General features: G+C 39.7%; 1 long non-coding RNA gene across 1 annotated transcript; it reads left to right on the top strand.

Annotated features, from left to right (window-relative positions):
* The first annotated feature begins 1,799 nt into the window (after positions 1-1,799).
* Positions 1,800-10,586, top strand: LOC146972466 (uncharacterized). The gene is made up of 3 exons (XR_015037880.1): positions 1,800-1,924; positions 2,026-2,099; positions 10,302-10,586. It is a non-coding gene; the product is annotated as an uncharacterized LOC146972466 (long non-coding RNA).
* Positions 10,587-21,307: the final 10,721 nt, after the last annotated feature.

Below are 21,307 nucleotides of genomic sequence, written 5' to 3'. Positions count from 1 at the left end.
TTTTTAATACTTTGTAAGATTATTCCCCCACATTAAAAGTAAAAGGGGACAAAAGACGTTGCGCACTGATGGCAGCTCATTGTGGCGCTGAATAAACACATTAACCCTTTAGATTGCAAACTGTTATTTGCATTAAAATGTGTGGATGCGTGAGGTCACAGGATGGTGGGGGAAAGGATTGGAGGGATTAAGAGGTGCCACGTAAATAAGAGGGAACATCCTACGTTATCCTTATTGACAAACATGGTTTAGGTGTAGGCTATTTTCTTCATTTATATTATTTATCTTTAAAAACTTAATATTTTTTAAAAAGCGTATCACGGAATTGGTTGTAATATCCTATTATGTTATTAAAAAAAAAAAAAAAAAAAAACTAATGCTGGAAATATTGCGCAAATAGTGTTTGTTTTAGTTCCAAAGCGTAAAATCAGTGATTTCTAAATAAGATAGAAACAATTTCACTGTAGTGATGGATGCTTGGATTTTTTTTTTTCAGTTGGGGGGAGGCAGCCCCCCCACCCCCTCCACCCCCTCTCCCTCTTGTCTGTTTGACTTGTCTATTCCCCTGTGTCCACCTCATATGACAGACAAATCCGTTGACAACAAGGTCGTCCTGTGAGCAAACTTTCTCCCCCCCTTCTTCCTCTTCTCCCTCTCCCTCCATCATCCCCTTAGAAGTTATGTCCAAAAGGATGTTATTATCTGGTATTAATAGATGCAGCCCCAGGAAGACAAAATCAGCTATTGATAATTGCAAGGAGTATACGGCAGCTACTGTATCGATCGGCGTGTCCTCCACTCCCCTGGAACCGAGAGATAAGGAGACACACTCTTTAGAGCAATATAATTTCTTTTGACCTATCTGCTTGCTACAGACTTATGATGAATAGCCAGAGTGGCTGAAGTCCTTTATCACCAAAGTTACCCCCTTGATATAATATTGATTCTTTATAACTAGCTCGCCACACAAAAATCAAACTGTCCACTTGGCCATCATCATCATCAATATCATCACAAAGGCGGAGGAATGAAGATCCCTGCGCCTTTAAAGGCGAGCCTTTACAATCTCCTCTGTAGGCCTAATCTTTATTTTGCTGATGATGAAAGGAGAGGGGAAACGAGGCAAGGTGCCATTTAAGACGAGGTGCCATTTAATCCGGTATACACCACACACACATACAGAGAGAGAGAGACAGAGAGGGAGAGAGGGAGGGAGACAGAGAGAGAGGGAGATAGATAGAGAGAGAGAGAGAGAGAGAGGAAGATCCAGTGAGATCAGGATTACCAAACAGCTTGGATTTGTGGGAAAATAATTAATTTGTAGTAATTTTGTGTTGATTGACAGGAATCAAAGGTTTTCTGTCTGAATTTAGGCTGAATTCAACCTGCGACGTTGCCTCCACACATCAGGTCATTTCCTATGACTGACAACAGAGGAGAAAAAAAAACGAGGTGTGAAACTGTGGAGCTATTAAAATGACTATTAATTTGTAAAAAGCCAAATGTCACATAACACTAGATTAACAGTTGTTTGATTGAAAAAAAAAAAAAAAAAAAAAAAGGAAGAAGAAGAAGAAAGGCATGTTTGTTTTATGATACAGCTGGTGCCGGATGCGCCTCAGAGGTATCTTTTAACCTTAAAGGACGGGCGGTTTTGCTGCATAGCTGGAGCCCCACAGAGGCTATTACAACGGGGCCACTCTCTCTATTCACCGAGAGAGGGGAGAGCACTGCTGCTGGTGGAAGAGGGGGGAGGAAAAGGGGGAGGAGGGGGGGGGGGGGGGGTGCCAGGGGATAGAGGGAGGAAGGAAGGAAGGAGGGTGGGAGAGGAGAGGAGAGGAGAGGAGGGAGAGAAGAAACCAACGTATAATCACCCAAACAACCATTTTTACCCATTTTACCCCCTCTGGATCTGTGTCGCAAGGTAAGAAAAAAAAAGGCTACTTGGCTTGTGTTGTGGGCCTCTCTGCTGCATCAACTGCTCCGGCTTGACTTGTGTAAGAACTCCTCTCTCACACTCTGCAGTCTGCCGTGAGCTTATCTGTCTTTCACTGCGGACACGGTGGAGGGAGGCCGGACCGTCAGGAAGACACCAAGAGGTAAATGACTCGCTCGCAGTGAGAAATGACTCTGATCTTTGTGTCGCTGTGTGTCAGCCTTCAACTTTTTTTTCCTCCCCTCCATCTCATATCTTTATACAAAGAGGACGCGGACGAGGCTGTTTTCATATGAGCTGTCTAGGTTGTAAAAAGCCATTTGATTTGACCGCTGAGGTAGCGCAGTCTGAAATATTGCGTCCCGTGCGTCAGTGTCCAATCAGACGTCTTTGCGCCGCCGCAACTGGTGCCAATACGCATTTACACACACCGCAGGCTACTGTAGCAGCCTATGGCAGCCTATGGCATACCGCTGAGGGGTTGATATGCACCAATCAGAGGCGAGATGGAACTTTTTTTTTTCTGCTATTGGAGTAATTGTTCTCACAATATTTCTATGGGCATAGTGAGATTGTAAAGCCCATTACTGGATTACTCGCTTACTTATTAGCATTAGTTTACATCTTAAAGCCACAAACTGTGTCTGCTGCAACAATGTTACCTTTTCATTAAGTTATATTAAGATAGATATCACTTTTCATTTGAGACTTGAGAGCATTTTGGTCAAATCTTTAGTGACCTATTTACACACAAATTAGATTTTCTTTTTCTTTTTTTGTAGCACCATAATAGTAGTTGAATTTCATGGTGACTTAAAAAAGCAATGCATTGTTTTATGCTGTGATAATGAACTGTTATCGTATATCTATGTTAATATCTGTGACTTTGAGGATTTGTCTTCATGTCACATTGAATTGTTGTTATGAATTATTATTATTTATTTATTTTTTATAAAAATGACAGTGGGATGGTTTAGGCTATTTGTGAAGGACTGTGTCTTCAAGCTCATTTAAGTGCCGTAAAGTTGTTGTTTTTCTATTATTATTATTATCCTGTTTGATAATATTTCTGCACAATCTTCTGGTGGAGCTGGAGTTTTGATACAGAAAAATATAGTCTCCTGAAATTTGATCTCTAGCATTATTGAGACGAGGTTGGCCTGTGCTCATATTTAAGTGTTGATAGAGGAGGAGGAGGAGGAAGCCGCTCAAAGTGTGTGTAGTATTAAACACTGAGTGAAACTACAACAGCTGCTTGTCTGAATGACATGATGTAAGAGTGGCTTTTTGTTTTTTTAGACATGTTTTCCAGCTTTGCTCCACACTACACATCCATTAGTTGGATATGTAAAACACTCACACCCACACATACACTCACACACATGCACACACAATTTGATACATAATCGTGGACATCATGCATAAATAATGACTATTGTAGCTGGGACTCCACTAAGTGGCAACTGGCTGTGATCCTGCCCTGAAAGTGGAGTGTTTCACTCTCACATTTATCACAGAGTCAGAGATTAGGAGGCGTTTGACTCCGTCTGATCCGGGAACTGTTTTTACATCAGACGTCAGTGAACTCAACCATAAATTTTCAGTTATCATATCATGACCTGCTTATCTCGTTCCAAACGAGGCGATCTGAGATAAAATGTGACAGGCAGCTCGTACCTGAGATGAGTGAAATTTGATCTGACTGGTCCAATCTGGCTTAATTGAAATGAATTGAATCAACCCATTTCTTCTGCTACTGTAATTAAATTAGTAGCTGGGGTGTAATTGGACATCGAGTTGGCACTCGAGAGGAGATGAAAAAATGCTCATTGCTGCCACCAAAGGACTATGTGTCAAATTCAGTGTGAAAGGCAGTGCACCAAATGCTGGCTGACACACTGACAAGGCTGCTGCTTCGCTGGGAGACTCTACAAACAAAACTAACTCCCATTATCCGCCCCGCTGAAACGCTGTCTTATGAAAGGAAATAAGTGGAGATGCGATTTCAGTCAATCTGATGTACAGTGAGTCAAGATATTCACTTTGGTTATTTTTTTTCACTGTGCAAGATGAAACCACCTTAAAGCTGTTTTGGCACTGGCAAAGAAAATCATAAATGTAACAAAGAATTAATTCATAAAATCAGACGTTTAAACACAGGTGAATTAAAAACGCTCTCGACATCAGTGCTGCGTAACTTCTGATATTCAATAAAAGCCCAGCACTCACAGACTAACACACAGACCTAACCCTCCTTGATAGAGATATATGTAAGAACATTATTACATTTTGACATAGGCCCTTGAATCAAATACCTCACGTACTGTATCAACTTGGCCCACCACAAAGGAAGGGAAGAGGTTTTACTACTCCAAGGCCTTGGTCATCTGTGGCTCTAATGCCATTTCCAAGAACAATGAGCAGAAAAGGGCTAAAGCTGCACTGATGACACTTAATCTCATTGGAATTCCTTGTCAGGTTTGACCTTGGAAAGATATTAGCCACTCGACAAGTGACTATGTGTGTGTGTGTGTGTGTGTGTGTGTGTGTGTGTGTGTGTGTGCTGGCGAGGGGAGGGGTGCCTATATGTCTCTAGCTGCAGTTAGGTGATTTTTACTTCCTCTTTTCTCTTCCTCCTTCCTCTGTAAGTCGCTCTATGCTGCATAATGAGCTTGGGCGGCAAAAACAGAAAAAAGAGCAATTTTAGGTTTGTAACTGTGCTGTGATCTTGTATGTGTTTGTATCACAGATGTGTAGCACTCCTGATACGTTGCATTAGAGGGAGCGAGAGACTATGCATGTGCTCGATAGCAACCAGCAACCAGACCAGTGGGCTGCAGGGATCTGTGGCCCAGTGATATGTGTGCCACAGTGTCTGCTCAATAGAAGCCTTTGAATTTTTAAACAGCATCAGTTACTTCATATTGTCATTGTTTTGGCACCATTTGCCTTGCTTAATCCTGGTAAGTGCATATCTACGCTGTCTTGCTGACAGTGTCGGAGGCGTGCGGGTGTGTGCGTGTCAAGAGAGGGGACGTAGATGGACTGTGTGTGTTGCATCACGACTCAAAGCTCTTGAAAGATATCGCACTGGTAAATGTATGTTAAGCAGCTACCGTTGCATGTCCTTTGTAGTGATTAGACTGCCATTAGAAGTGAGTGTGTGTGTGTGTGTGTGTGCAAACAGAGGGACATAGTTTACTGCCTGTGCAAGTGTGTGAGTGTGAGGCCACATAAAATGAGAGAAAAATAAAACATTAAGAGAATGATATTCTGTATTCGCAATGTCCCTCAGACATTTAAAGCCGGCCAAGTCTGCACCAAGGTCAGAAATGTGTGTTTTTGCGGTGTTAGCCTCTGAAATGACTCCCTGCTCTCGGTCCACGCTGGACCATCTTCGGTTTGATCTCACTGAAACAGTGCATACAATATGAACGAGGTCAGGGCGATGGTAAAAGACTATAGAGGAGTCAAACTGATACCTGTCGTCGGGATGCAGTGTTGAGATTGAGATGGTGTAAAAACAGAATTGTGTTGTCGCTAAATGAAACGAGAGTTTTGCTGGGGAGTTAATAACAGAATAAGAAACTAGTTTGTTCGTGGTTGTTTTCTTCATGTGCTTTTACTATTTATGAATAAATAATAATAATAACAAAAAAACATTCTATAGCATTGGAATGACATCAAGAAGAATCTATTATGAATTGAAAAATGAAATAAAAATATTCATGAACCCCAACTTCAGATCTCTTTTTGACACCTGTGTGTAATATAACACTTTTGTGTAAGTAGAATTTTTGTAAGGAGAAAATTTCTTGAATAAGTAATAAAACATATTATACGATGAAGCAACAGAGGGTCTGGTAGCGGCTGGGGAAGAGAGATTTTATGTTCCTCCATTTACAGTAGTGGATCCAGTGAGATGTTTGCCGCCCCTTCAGTCTTTCTGTCTCTGTCTCCGTCTCCAGGGAGAAATATTTGCACAGGGAACCCTCCTCTGTATAGTTTCTATGCTCTTCCGTCTTTGTCCCCACTCTGACTTATTTATGGTAACCCGCTAATGAGCTATACAGTCTTTTGTAGCCAGAGACAGCATGTGTAAACATTTAGATTTTCCCCCTCAAGTACACGGCAAGATCCACCAAATTAAAAGGCACAAAGTGAAATGAAATCTCGGAGCAACGTAACACCTGATCAAATACAAGGTTACCCATGCAATGTTTTGTGTTTTGCCGTGTTAATGCCCTATGTTGCTATCAGTCTGGCTTGTGTTTTGGAGGACTGCCAGCCAGTGGAGGAAGAACACCTATTTTGTGGAGAGGTAATTGCTACACAGTAGCCTCTGATTGCCAGGGTCTTTCACTGGGAACGGCCCCGGCTCCCTTTTCACTCGCACCGACAGGCTGATTACAAATCATCTTATTGATTTGATGAGTGCAAGATGTTTGCTAATAACTGTTCTCATACCATCTGTTAATCTTTGTTGTGATTAAAGAGGTAATCCCAATACCCATTATTCCCAATGACAAGAGTGGGGATCGTTCTCTTACACAAGCTTTCGCCCCTCACAGGCCAAGCGGGGCTGGAGGGAGGGTTTGGGGCAGAGGGGTGGGGGTGTACTCGAGGGGTGCAGTACCAAGGATATCAGTGATCTCCGAATGCAATTGAGAAATCTGCTCCACCCTCCACATAACAAATACGATACAAAAAAAAGAAAAGAAAAGAATTACACCTTTTGCTAAAAATCCATTACCCCGTATAATCACGCAAAATGATTTTTCTTAAATATGATAATAAATCACCGGCTGGATCAATAGCCAGCAGACCAACTGCTCTGCCCTGATAACGTATCAATCAATATTTAGTATTTAGATTTTAATTAATACCTCAGCAGGGCTCGGAGCCTGTGAACACTGAGAGAAATATAATCTGTGATAAAAATGGGCCAAAATAAAGAAACTGATAAAAGCCAACGCTGTTCTCTTAGCATTCCACAGTTGTTCCTTATATCTGTCACTGATCAGTCAATTGCTTAGTTGTGATTAAGAACCCTTCAAAATCAAGCTTGGTGTGTGTTTGTCTCTCTCTTTCTCTTTGTGAGTGTGTGTGTGTGTGTGCAGTGCATAGGGGAGGTATGGATGCGAGTGTTTACATGGTGACGTACTCATCGATCATGCTTTGTAGGGATAAGCCGAGCTTCAGTAGCACCTGCTGCAAACTGTGCATACAGAAGATCACAAATCAGCATCGTGTGCTGGATTACATATAGAAAAGAAAAGCTCATATTGATCTTTAACAGTCATTTGATTTGGACTGAAACTGTTGACACAGGAACACTAGATACCGTCTTAAATTGTCCGTCTTAAATCTAAATGTATTAATCCCACAACCTCCACCTTCCTGCTCAGTGACAGGTTTCTGCTTGTGTCTTAGCTTTTGAAGGTTTCAGTTGAAACGTTCTACTTCTCAGCAACAAACACCAAGGACCTGCAATTAATTGGCTGTTGTACAACTGACAGAAACACTTAGGCCATAGTCATAGTATCTCAAAAATACACGCAATGGCCCCTCTCTAATCTTTTCTTAAGGTTTTAAATGTTAAACACGCCACTGCCAACTGTTTTTCAATTGGATTGAGTCTAGTGTCATTTGTAAACTGGAATCCTTTTGCCTTATAAAGCGATTAAAATGGATAAATATAGAAACAGATAGGCAGAGTTTGACCATCAGGATCCTCATGTCTGACACGAGATTAATAAAACACATTGATGAGCAGGAGTCAGTGTTAATCCTTCTTTGAACTAGTTCAACTGACTTGTCATGTGGTGACTTTCATCTTTCCACAGGTCCTGTTTTGCTTAAATAATTAAAACATAAGTAAAAGTTTGCCTTTTTATTTATGAACTAGTATCTTACACTTTATGTAACCGTAGTGTCGGTAACTGTACGTGACATTAAATGGAGCTGACTCACTTTTCTTCTGCTTCTTTGCATATCAGGAAACCTTGTTTCACACCATGTCTTATGCGTTTTTTTACATTAGTATCATGTTGCACCATACGCCCCATTCGAGAGGAGACTGAAGGCCGGTGAAGGCCTCTGGCTGAAGGCCATGCTGGGTCCGGGGTCCCTGGACAGTCAAGCTGTGATGTGAGCTAACAGGACATGTGCATGTTACTCAGGGTTACGGCTGGATCTAAGTGTCTCAAGGCTGTCTGCTGTCTAACCCGGGTCAGCAGGATATTAGGCCACCACAAGTGCTGGCCCGAGTGGTTAGTGTGTCTGAGAGCTGATCCCTGAAACACACACACTCTCTGTCCAACTGGCACCAACAGGAAGACATATGTAGATGTAATTGATGCTCCGCCCACCAGCTTTACAGAGATAAATAATAAAGGTTAAATTACGCGGGGCGTCTCTTAACTTCAGCGGAAATCCCCTGAAATCCCTAAACTAGCATCACAATCTTGACATAAAAAGAAGACGACGATAAGACGAGGAAGAAATCATTTTCTCACTCTGCAGAGCACAACCATCAAGTGGTGGTTATCAGTATTGAGCTGGCATATCAGCTTAGCTCCGTGGTAAAGCTCACACACCATGAGACTGGACTGGATTGGCCAATCCCTATTAATCCCTTCTTACTGTTAGGTGGACAAGGTGCCAAGGGGGGCCCTGTGCAGGGCTGGCATGGGGTGTTAGTAGAGTGAGTCAGCTGCTGTCTGCATTACTGTAATTGAATTAGTGCATGTGGGGTCGGAGACACTTGTAACAGGTGAGGGCATGTATTGCTCTGCATTAGCTGTCATAATCTTTCAAGTGAGGAGGATCTCACAGATGTTGGGTAGTCTGTTGGGTGGCATTCTAACATAGACATTTCTTATGAGCATGTTTCTTGATTTCCTCTCTCTCTATTTTTTTATATTGCGTCCTACAGGGTTAACTTGGATATCAGCTGTGTTGCTTTACACCACTAAAGAAAGACTGTCAGATCTGGTATCCTTCATGTGGAAAGCTATGGAGAATAAAAGATCCAACATTTTTTATCCCTTGAAGGGAGGGGGTGATGGAAATGCAGCACACTAATTTTCATGAGAGGCTACAGGATTTATGGGCTTAATTTTGAAGAACACTAACATTTGCAGTACGTCTGGTGTGAGCGTGAGGCTACCAGTTGTCATGGCTACAAACGTTGTAATAGCCTATGTTTCCATTACATATAGCCTAATTAAAGCTGGACTAGTCAATACATTTATAGGAGAGCTTGTAATGATAAACTCAGAGAATGATCATTAACTGTGAAGTTTCTGTCAGCTCTGTGTAGCATTTTTTAGCATGTTTCACTTCATTGTTGTGATTTCATTGTTTTGGCTGAGTCTCACGGCTCTCATCATTACCACTTTTTTTTTTTTTTCCTCCAGCTCAGTAGTGCAACTCAATGTTAGCTGCTCATCACTTAACAGTTAATGAATAAAGTTATCAGCTAGCTGGAGATTATCATAGAGCATTCATATCTATAGATATTTTCCCCACAAATATTGGTGGAGACCAAAACACAGCCACATGGAAAGTGGATATCTCATATACTTGCATTAGGTTGACATTTAAATAACCCAAAAGTTTTGCAAAGATGTTTGCAATGTTGATTTTATAAGGGGTTGGAGTTATAGGGCTATTGCAATTTTTTATGTAAGTGGTTGTAAGTATGCAAGGCATTGTTGACGGGGCGTTTATCTTTGTGCAGGTCATATGACCTGACATTAACTCTCGTTGTGTACTAGTATGAGGGAGTAATCTTCCAACAATTTAAGTCTTGTTTGGCTAAGTATTGCATCCACACGTGAGCTGCTGTTAGATCAAGCACTGTGGGTTACCAGCTCAGGCACAAAGGGGAAAATAACACATTTTTCCATTTGCTTCATACACTTTGACAAGAAAATTGAAAAGAAAAAGGCAACAATTGTATTGTCACATGGATTAATATATTACATATGATATTTTTTGTAGCTACGATTGAAAAATTAAGAATAGAAACACAAGAAAAGCGATGGAAATACTGAAATAAAGTTGAAGGTGAGAATGAAGACGGTGGGTGGAAGAGGATGACGGACAGTTACGGAGACAGGGTTGTTAGTTTATGTAGGCTGTGGGCTGAGTCGACTGGAAAATTTTGATCACTTTAATTTACTATATCCAGTGTTGCTTCTCTCCCTGTCCAGCACTTTTATCAAGCCCTGTGAGCCCGTATTGATTTTTTTATTTTCTGCCCAGGATAAGAAGACAGAGAGTTAGGGAGCTCTGGTGAATGGAGAACTTTCCTCAGATTGCTGCTATTCTCCAGCTTATTGCATCCTGTCGTTTGTAGTTTCAGATGATGTCCAGTACGCCACGGCTGCTCCAGCCAATAAACAAGGTGACTAACAATGGAAGAGGGCCAGGAATGAAGAGAGGGAGACAGGCTAACCACCACACACCACACGTAGATAGAAACAAGGGAGGAAGAGGACATTTTATCGCCAGAAGTCGCCTTTGTTTTACGGCTATGTTGAAAGACACTGTTTTTAAAAAGTATGCACCTCTGTGTGCAATTAGAGATGTTTTTACTGGTTTCTATTTTATTATAATATTTTATTAAAATTTTTCTAGGAATATCAAGTTGGGGGTTAAATCCTATCAGACATATTTTTATTTCTGGAATGAGATTTAGGTGGATTCAATCATCATACTAAATATGAGAGTTGGCTGGAAAATGATGCTGTGTAAATCCAAACCATGATATGATTTTAAGATAAATAGTAATTATCATAATCATGAATAGATATATAAAGCTATGTTTTTCTCTGCAAACAATGGAACAGAATATGATGTATTATTTGCCTCCTTCTCTGTCCCGCAATATGCTTTCATAGAGCTGCCATGTTAGAATTTAAATAGTTATTCTGGGACTGAAGGCAAGAATACTATTTAACATTTTTGTATGTTCTTGTTACTGGTTTTTGTGTGTCTCCCTGAGCAAAATTAATTATCACCTTTGCCCCAAAGAAAATGCAATTAAAAAGTAGAGGTAATGGTTTTTTCTCCAAAATGAAATGTGACAATGGTTTTGTCCCCAATTCATTGCTTTTTTGATAATGTGTGCATCAGACAAATTGTTGTACTATTCCTTAAAAATCTTAATTTTTTTTGGTCCATTTTTTTTCTTGTGGCTGTGAATTTGCATTTCTCAGTGTTAGGATGAGCGAGTGAGAGAGTGTGTGTGTTTGAGTGTGTGTGTGTGTGTGTGTGTGTGTTTGAGAGGGAGAGGGGGTAGGGGGTGGGAGAAAGAGAGAGATTAGTGACAGTCTGATAAAAGATGTCTACAAAACCCTAATTAAAATTGAATACCCCTGCAAATGCAAAGCAACATGCAATCTCCAGGTATTTCATTTAGAGCAACTATCTCAGTGCGAGGCTGTTTTTATGTCTTTCTTCATTGCACACAAATAGCTATCCCCACTTTCGTTTTATTTTTCACACTTCCACATCTGCCGCTGTCTTTGTCAAACCTCACAAGTTTGCCCTTCTCTCCCTCCCTTCATGTCAAACACAATGACAAAATAAAAATCAAACTGAGTAACCCCGCAGTGTGTTTCTTTCTTTTCTTTTTTTTTTCACCTCCAAAACACTTACAAAGTTCAGTTCATTAAACTGCTGGGAAAAAAAGCATGGCTTAGTAGTGATCTCAGCGTCAATCTGGTGTATTTTGATAACATAATCACACTCGACAAATTAGAAGAAAGTGTTTTGCACAAATGCTGACACTGTTAACACTTTAGCACAGGATTTATACATTTAATTGTAAAAACACTGTTATGTTTCACAAAACTTTGTCGCTTCCTAAAAATCATAAACTCGAGTGACTATAACATAATATTAGTTCACATAAGAATTCAAAATTGAATGAGTGTTCCCAGATTATTTTTTTTACATGTTATTCTCATCATGACTGACAGTAATTCTCTGAAAATCGTCGTGCTTCACCTCATTCCTTAAGCCAGGAATTCAACTGAATGTGCATGTTCAGTTTTGAAATGGATGAGTCTCATCCGGTGACCTTGCTCTTCATAAATCTGCTGCTGTCTTAGTTTGTAAAACAAGAAGAGCGATTGCACTGTACTGTGGAAAAGCATGTTTCAGATCTGACCTGTGTTGTGGCTGGAGTAGCACTTTCACTTCCTGTCTGGACTCAGACTGCCACCCATGTGATCTCACTTAAGAGGAATCTACACACACACACACACACACACACACAAATACACACACCCGTCAGTGTCATCAGCCAAACGGTGGCTGGTGAAAGCCACCAGTTTACATGAATCAGTCACACTCAACATTTGTTTGGCAATAAACAGAGGCTAATATTACAGTTGATATCGGATGTGATCTCACCCTCATATGAATCTGTCTAAGATTTCTTTATTAATATCATTATTTTTAATATAACAGTTTAATTCTAGGAGTTTGATGTTTTGTATAATGGCGCTTGAAAATGGCTAATGACTTTTGTTTTGTTTTCTGGCAGCGTTGTCTTATATACACTTGGAAAACGTATGAATCATATGAACATAAAATCATGATAAAAGATTAATATTGAATATTGAATAATTGCTCAGTGTATTGTGAATATAACAGGCATCAAATGCATCATATGAAAGAGCATTTCCGAGCACAGGGTGCATAAATAAATCAAAGGGGACGATTAATTAATACACTAATTAAAAAAATATATATTATTATTATTATTATATTATTATATATATATAGTATATATATATAATCACAATCCTTAAAATACAAAAAGAGAAAGAAAGATGAAATGCATAGATACGTATACATTTTGTAATGACAGAAAAGTAGCTTACAGAAATTTTACTGAAAAACAAACAAACAAAAAGTTATTGGCAGCCTAAAAGCTGCAGCATTGCCCAAAAAAAAAAGAAGAAAAAAAGATATTTTGAACGTTACACACAGAAGCTAACACTTATAATCATTTTTACTTGGCTGCCTGCTGAAAATGCAGGGGAAATTGCTCTGGCCTAAGCAAGCGTTTAGTCATAGGCATATGGTCACTTTGGTACCCTGCCAAAGCTTTGCCCCCTGAGTCACTTTACTGTATGTATTTTTTTGTCATCTGTTCCCAGAACACCAGTTGAATCATACAGCAGATAAATAATCCGCAGTGCAGAGAGTTTAAATTGGTGAGCAAACATGTGTCTGACGCATGTGTTTTCTTTTCCTTTCACCACACAGAGACGCCTCATTTTCCATCGAGACAGGTATTAACTTTGCAGATGATATCTTTTCATGTTAAGTATTGATCCCTGTCATCATTAGCGCATCTAATGATGAGGGTCTTGCTTTGACAATTTTGTCATATCTGCAAGGAGTGACAGTCCCGTGTGTTAAAGACATGTTTACTTCACTGTGGGATCAATAGATGCTGTGTGCCAGCATGAGAAAGTATAGGCCCTTACCAGTGTTATCGATGTATGATGTATCACATTATGAAATATACGTAGGAGGAGGCTGCCCACGAGATTAAGGAGTCCTCATAGATCAATGAAGAGTATGAGCATTAATATAGTGCTGCTCCTCTCCCTCTCTGGACCACCCCCGGTTATTTTTGCTCTCAAGCTGAACACTGATGCACACAACGTGCTTTTGCGTGAACTGGGAGAATTAGATTTGCCTGTTGGTGTTACAATCTAATATCTATCATTGAAAGGATTCTTTTCACTCCTATAGCCAAAGGTCTCTCATTTCAGGCCACCATGGCAATGAAAATGAAGATTTTAAACTTATTAACATGTTAGGGAAACCCACTCTTTTTTCACGGTAGTAACAGTGTGTGTATGCGTCATTGTGTGTGTGTCTTTGTGTGTGACAGCAATCTTGACCTTCAGAGTTAGGGTGGATAAGGCTGTAGCTGCCTCACATTGACAGGAAACGTTCTCTCCTCAAGTGATTTCAATGTTTAATACCGTGCTGAAATGCAGCCGTCTTCCTTCAAGGCTTCACATTAGCCCCTCCTGTAAAAACCTCACAGGAAATGACAAACCTCTGTTTTTGCCCCTTTCCTGTGTTTCCATCTCAAAATGACTCTGCATCATAAACATGATATTTGTATGCCTGGTAATGATTCTGACCACATCCAGTTGACCTCATATATAAACTGAACTCATAAACCTCATTTCCCACGATGCATGTCAGACCTATATGAGCTTCTCATCTGAATATATCCCCACTGCGGGGGGACAACAGAGGCGTGTTGTCATCCAGCTGACCCTTGAAGTGGCCAGATGAAGGGCAGGGAGGAGGAGGGGTGAAGGGTGGAAGGGAAACTTGGGCCAAGGTCAAGAAAGCTAATTTGTTTCCTGCGTCCCCTGCCGTCCCTGAGAGACAGACCACACACTGCCCATAGTCAGGGGCTTTAATGTGGTTGAGGCTGGATAGCATGGGGTTGAGCTCATCAGCTACTGGTTTTTATTTATCGCATAAAGTAAAAATGTATGTGTTGTTGTTTCTAAACTCATTATGTAAAAGTATTATATTTAGAGTTGGTTAAGACACCATGTTTTAAAGCATCATACGTGAGCACCCTATGTCAATATGAGAACTTGAAACAGTGTTAGACACATTTAAATAATTAACACTTAAAGAACCCACTTTAAAACAAAATGTAAATCTTTAAAGATTACTTATTCCAAATTTAAATCATTTTAAAACAGTCTCCTTCTTTACCTTCTGTGTGGCCATGGTTTGATTAAATTTGAGTGACAGTAAACCAAACAACCACAAGTGATCAGATTCTGATTCAAATGCTGGTCAATCCTGATTGGTTCCAACAGAGCCCTGCCCCCTTCACATCAATGAGACAACCTAAACCAACCCTGACAACCTTGAAACTAGAAGGTTGCAGTCTTACACCAATGCCAAAAAGAAAAAAGAAAAAAGAAAAAAAAAAGCTTGGTCCATGTTAGTGTGGAGCAAAGCTATAGTCAATACTTTTAATAATCCTGCTGACACACAAGCACACAAGCTAATTTCACAATCGACAAATTGACAATCAAAAATAATCAGAACCCTTTTGATTTGCAAATTACAGTCAAATAATTACATACGAGATGAATTAGATCCTATCAGTTACCATGGCTTGTGTGAGTAATAATCTGAGGATGTTTATTGCTGCATTATCTTGCAAATTTAAAAAATGACCCCACTAGTCACCACTAGTCACCACATTCAGAGTTTAAACTCCAATTAATCATCACATAGCTGGGATTCTAAGTCAAGAGAGAGGTGTCATGCAGGGCAACGTCTGATTTTTACATTGTCTTAATGACTTGATGGAACAATGTGAGACCCTTGGTTTAAGACTCACAATAAGGAAGTTAAACTCCTGCTCTATGCTGATGACCTGTGTTGCTGTAACGCACACACCAAGAACTAGCAGCACCTGGACCTCCTGGAGCCGCACTGTCAGAGCTAGGCCCCGATAATCAAAGTCAACTTAAGCAAACTGTGATCTTCATAAAGGAGCCCAGATCACAAGAAACCAAATATCAATTAGTAAACACCCATCTAGATCACAACCTATTCTCTGATTCACAGGACAAACAAGAACCCTTAAAATTTTGATTATGTCTAAAATTGAGCTCCTAATTTCAGGCACTACAAACCACTAAACCTCCTAAAGAGTCCTCTGTCAGCTGCTCCTCTGGCTCACTGATCAAATAACACCCAGTCTTGTTCAACAGTTCAGTTGCTTATCTGGATGGAATAAATGGGTGAATCAAACCAAAGCTCAAAACAAACTTAATTGTCATCTGATCCTGCAGTGGAGACAGATGCAACCTACAGTGACAGGACAACACAGGACGTCCGGGGGACAAAAATATCTGTGACAATTATAATATCACTGGAGTGAAGCAGGAAAGAAAGGTTCACAGAGCCAGGTGACAGTGAGGAGTCACAGCAGGTCGCAAACTGAGTGACACGTCATTAAAACCACATCATTGAATGTGACAAGGGATTATCTTTGCATAAACACACACAGAACGCAAAAGTTCACAGTTTCTTTCTTTTTTTTAATCTTTCTGTTATTGTTCCTTTTCTTTATTTTTTATGAAGTTTTGGTTACAAGCACTATAGGCTATTTTTTCCCCTCTCATCTCATTAATGGATTGCATTAACCTTGATGATTTGGCGAAATTGTTCACCAGACATTCATGTCAATAAAGCAAAATTATTTGAAATCGAATTGAATTGAGAGAGAGATGGAGGAGGAGGGAGAGGAGTAACCTTGTTCTAATTTTGGCAGAAAACAGATCATGTTCATTTCCCACAGTCATAGTGAGTGCTGGTGACTTATAGTCTTGAAGTATTTACTTTTTGTATCAAGTAGCATTACTCATTATGGAAAGCAACCTCACCCAGTTTGATGTCATTTACATTAAATCTGAATGAATAAATACATTATTATTACTGAAGCATCAATGTGTTATAGGTCAAGGAGGAGGTATTTCAAGTGAGATTAATCTAAAACGCTGCCTTTTATGATATATCTACTTGTTAAAAAAAAGAAGAAGAAAAAAAGAAGCCAAAATTGTGAAATAAATATTGAGAGAGCAATTAAAACACAGTTTTTGACTGAAATTATATTCTGTTACTTCGTACTTCATTTACATTCCCTCACTCTCTGTATTTTGATATTAAGACGTGTGATATAGCAACTGCTGAGATTAAACTACTTTCTGTTAAAAAAACAAACTTTAAACTGTTTCCAAAGCAGGTTTAACATTAATTTAAAGTTATCACTATTTTTGCTTTGATATAATTCAAGATGTATGAAACTTTTGCCCATCCGTCAAACGCTTCCTGGATTATACGACACGAGACGTTGTTTTGGCTGCGCAGCTCAGTGTCGGCTCCTTTTAACAGGCAAACTCTAAGAGGAAATGAATGAATTTGCCACCTCAAGGGCACACATGGTACCTCTGTCGATCCTGTAAAGCAGTGGTTAATCACTGTCTGCGTAAAGCTGTAGCCTTCAGTAGGGAAAAGCCATCAGCTATGGAGAGTTTAGATGACTGAGCGGACAGGTTCAACAAAAACCAGACCCTGTAATTCATGGCGCATAAAGTGTGTATATGTTTGAGGGATAAGCATTTATTAATGTCGAAGCAATTTAACATGTCCAGACAGAGATGTTTGTGATATTTGGGTTATTGCTTTAGTGACTTTGTACATACAGTCGGAGAAGTTTGCCAAGTTTGTGATGGATGAATATATAGATTAATGGACTCAAAGTTACAAAAGAGATCAGTTTTTTTTTCTTTTTAATTAGCACCTGTGAGCTGTTTCCCATTAACACTGTGCACATTAAAAATCCCTCTGCTTTTTCTAATTAAGTAAAGTGGAAACAGATTAGATGGCTTCTTTGAACAAAGGTCAGTGGTTGCACTTTGTCTCGCTCCTCTGTTTGTTTGGCCGGCACCAGGAGAGAGTCTGCCACTTCTTCTCAGAATGTCACTTCACAATCACTGTTTGTTTTACGGAACAGCCATTTCTTACCCCCCGTCTTCATCTCCTCTCAATCTTTTTTTTTTTTTTTTTTTTTCACATTGTGATCAATAGATAAAGACGTGCTTCTTGCCACTGTCAGCTTTGTCAGATTTTTTTTTCTTCCTATAAAAGCTAAAAAGTATATTCTGCTCCACAGGTGGGGAGCGGCAGAAGAGACGGTGATGTGATATAGATTTTCTGCTGATATGATTATAAAGCATGAGGAACGTTAGATTAAAGCTGCACTGATGAAAGATAGGCATCAATCAGCCACGTCTCTGGAGAGGCTGCAAAGCATGACATGGTTGTCAAGAAGGAGGAATATGGTGACTCATCCCGACCTAATCTCCCTTTCCTGGCCAATTGATTGGACTTTCATATCCATTAGTGCAGCTTTCATAGCAGCTGTAATGAATGGCCAGACTACAGACATACTTCAAGACCCAACTTGTCTCTTAGACAGAAAATAAAGCAGATCTGGTGTGATTCACACAGGTATTATGAACCTCCCAAAGTGGAGTCTGGAGACTTTTATTCCCGTAATGATCTTGCTGTGTGGTCATTTGATGCATTCATGAGTGCGTGTTGATGCATGTTGCAGTAAATCTTTACGTACAGTAACATTTTTATGATCATGAATAGTTGTAGTCAATGAAATTACATGTTGACTCACACCTCTGTTTTTTGACAACTGTAGTTTTGCAACTAATTATATTATAAACACAGTTATATTTTATTTATATATGTAGACAATTATATAGAGATCGATGGCTGTGATATTTCTTCTGCTGAAATTTTTCTACTGTATTACGAGTTAATGTTTTCTCCCTTGGAAAATGTCTCAGTTCAGTCAAAAGTTGGTGAAATGTGATGAGAGCAACAAAGTGGAAAAGCCTGATGAGAAGTGTCATTTAAATTATTTTATTCTGAGTGTGTCTTGCCATTTTGACACAGTTCAGACACTATATGAGCAACTGCTGCAGAGGTCAGGTGAACAGGGTGAATCCGCAGTAACGCAGACACTTTTGGGACAATGAGCAGGCAACACTCAGACCCCCCCACCTCCCCATCCCTCCACCACTACTCTCCTCTCCTCTCCTCCAGATTTTAAAACATGATTCATCTCAGTGGGATTCTTATAGGTACACTGTGGTATGATTATCACCAACACATTCTTTCAGCCTGAATGCCCTCCACAACACCTTTGTTGAAAAAAAAAAAAACAACAACAAAAAAACCCCATCAGAGTTACGCATGAGAAGAAGCTGACAAAGAGAGCCAGACGGGAAGGAGAGAACGACAGAATTTAATAAAGTTCAACAAGGCAGAAAGGATTGCACAAGCAGTGAATAGCGATTCTGCTTTTTTCTCCTCCTTTACAACTTCTGCCTACTTAAACACTTTTACACCCCATCCTTTTATCTGCGTCTGTATTCACAGAGAGAGAGGAATAGCTGGACACAGAGGGAGACGCTCATTCTGTTTTTTATTTGAATGTTGACCGAGGATGGCCACCATCTGTGCAAACTGTCTTGACTCTACGACTCTTGCTGCATCTCCAGCCATAAATATCAAACGGAGCTGCACTCCGCAGATGATTCACACGTTGCAATTTATTCTCTTGCTTCTGTTTTTGCCACTATTTAGGCTTTTATCGCTATTCTCTTAAGCTGACACAAACACAAGCACTATATCATTTTCAGCAAACAGTGATTTCTGTCTAACATCATCTCACACCCTCCTGTCCCATTTACTGTGGCATCTGGTGCCTTTGTTTTTCTTATTCCTCGTCATAAAGAAAACCTCTTCAGTCTTTCCAGAAACCCAGCCTACACTTATCTCTTGCTGGGAACTTTTTTCCCCGGTCACTGAAAAGCCTTCCACTAAGCTCAAACACACGAGGGGAGTGGTGGAAATGGGGTAGATGACATTGTTTTCAGTGATATGGGTGTACGGCTTAAAGACAAAAGTGTTGGTTGAATGTTGTCATGTCAATAAGCCATCAGTCGCGCCGCTAACAATAAGTTAATGATTCCCCAGCAGTAATACATTTATGAATAGAGAAGTGTCTTCTTCGGCCCAGCGGGTGTGCCCATTAAAACAGAGCATGAACAAAATAATTGTGATTTGCAGATAAAATCCACTTTAGAATGGGATTCCGACTGAGGAATTGTTGAAAGAGGTGTAATTTTCCACTAAAACGTGACACACACTCACAGGAGCCCTGCTAATCAACTTGAGTGTGTATGTGTGTGTGTGTGTGTGTGTGTGTGTGTGTGTGTGTGTGTTTCAAAGTCTGCATCTTTGTATAAAAAAATCATGATAAAATGCATTTAGTAAGGTACAATTTCTTTGTTTAAGGCAAAGATGTTGTGATTTTTTTCTCATATAATTGCTTGCTTGACCTTCGCTGTAACACAACACTTATTCTACTTTGAATGAATAGTTGTTGTTTTTTTTTCCTTTTTCAAAATATTCATGACAAAGACTCAACTCTGCCATTCGTGTTTTGGTCTCTTTTCCAACAAACCAGTTTGTATGGAACAGCTTAAAAAATATAGGAGTTTCACTTTACACCAGATTGCAAGATATCAGTACAGAAGTTACACCAGGTTCAAAAGCAGTACTAAGCATGGCATTTAGATGTTTTTGAATAAAAAGATGCACTGCTCCCAATACTTGAATTTTGCACAATGATTCTAAAGGGTCATTAATTCATCACTGGGCAGAAAATAAGAAAAATGAAGTTGTTAAATATCAAAATATGATTTTTTTTCTCTAAAAACCCACAGCTGTGTTTTAATATAAACCAATGTGTGATACTGCGTTATTTTTTTAACAAAATGTTTCCGTTCAAGAGACAAAGCCCTCTAGTGGCAGCAGTAAGAATGACAGCAGTAAAAGAGGAAGTCAGGTGACACTGTTTCATAGCAACAAAGACCACTTTAAGAGGGGATCAGGGCCACTGAGTTTTAACGTTTGAGACCGCTGCTTGATTCCTGTTTTACACAGTCAATGTTGTTTCTTAAACATGACCACAACCAAACTTTAACGTTATCCCAGAGAAAGTAGCCAATATGGTGCACAGGCAAACAAAAGTGTGGGAACCACCTCACTCAACAATCTCTCTACATTGTAAATGTATTTCTATACACCTATTTTAGCTTCTTTTTTTCATCTTTTTTTTTACATTTGCACATAAAAACCAGATGTTCAGTATTTGTGTTTGTAAACTCAAGTTTCCATTTTGCTCAAGACAACAATAGTGACAGACAGCAACATCAGATCTCAGATGTTTTTTTTTTATACATGCTGTTTACCTCACTGCATTCAGTTCCTTGTGGCTTTACTTTTTCCATTTAAAAAAAAAAAAGTGCCACAGTTGGATGGAAACCTGACGAGTGTCACCCCCTTTTCTCTGAGACAGTTGTTGCATCATGGACATTCTGATGGTTCTCATACATGTCTGATATTTTTAGAGCTGGCCGTCTGCTGCAGTATGTTGTCGATTCCTCCTTGCTTCTTCCTTGAGTGAGTGTCGTCTGGACAGGACGGAGATTCAGACTGAAATGTCTTTTGAGAAAACGTGGTATAAGCTTGGTACAAAGCTGCATGAAGTGCCTGTAGCTTTAGCTCAAATCAGTTCGCTGACATAAAGGCAGCTGAAATGCCTTCACAGGAAGATTTTCAAAGTGCCTGTAGAAATGTTTTTAACATACAAATGTAAATTAATATATTTAGTATATACATAGTAGTATTTGCTCCATG

Source organism: Trachurus japonicus, chromosome 16 (genome assembly GCF_045865225.1).
Source record: "Trachurus japonicus isolate A0001 chromosome 16, Traja_1.0".
Taxonomy (NCBI): Eukaryota; Metazoa; Chordata; class Actinopteri; order Carangiformes; family Carangidae; genus Trachurus; species Trachurus japonicus.
Note: the sequence above shows the minus strand (reverse complement) of the source record. Positions and strands in the feature narration are given on the sequence as shown.